This window comes from Sinocyclocheilus anshuiensis, unplaced genomic scaffold (assembly GCF_001515605.1).
Source record: "Sinocyclocheilus anshuiensis isolate Anshui unplaced genomic scaffold, SAMN03320099.WGS_v1.1 scaffold256, whole genome shotgun sequence".
Classification (NCBI taxonomy): Eukaryota; Metazoa; Chordata; class Actinopteri; order Cypriniformes; family Cyprinidae; genus Sinocyclocheilus; species Sinocyclocheilus anshuiensis.
Window position 1 is genome coordinate 1,041,130 of NW_015558587.1, and position 252 is coordinate 1,041,381.

Consider the following 252-nt stretch of genomic DNA (forward strand, 5'->3'; position numbering starts at 1 on the left):
GGAGTAATGGCTGATGGAAATTCAGCTTTGCATCACAGAAATAAATTATATTTTAAAGTATATTAAAATAGAAACCGTTATTTTATATTGTAATAACATTACTGTTTTTTTTTCTGTTTTTTTGATCAAATAAATGCAGCCTTGATGAGCAGAAGAGACTTCTTTAAAAAACATGTCTTACTGATCCCAAACTTTTGACCGGTAGTGTGTATATATATGTATATGTATGTATGTATATATATATATATATAT

At 25.8% G+C, this 252-nt stretch overlaps 1 protein-coding gene across 2 annotated transcripts in view; it reads left to right on the forward strand.

The window, feature by feature from the left end:
* The window catches only part of LOC107679921 (hepatocyte nuclear factor 4-beta-like), a 22,682-nt gene that overhangs the window by 12,611 nt on the left and 9,819 nt on the right, over positions 1–252 (forward strand). The window lies entirely within an intron of this gene.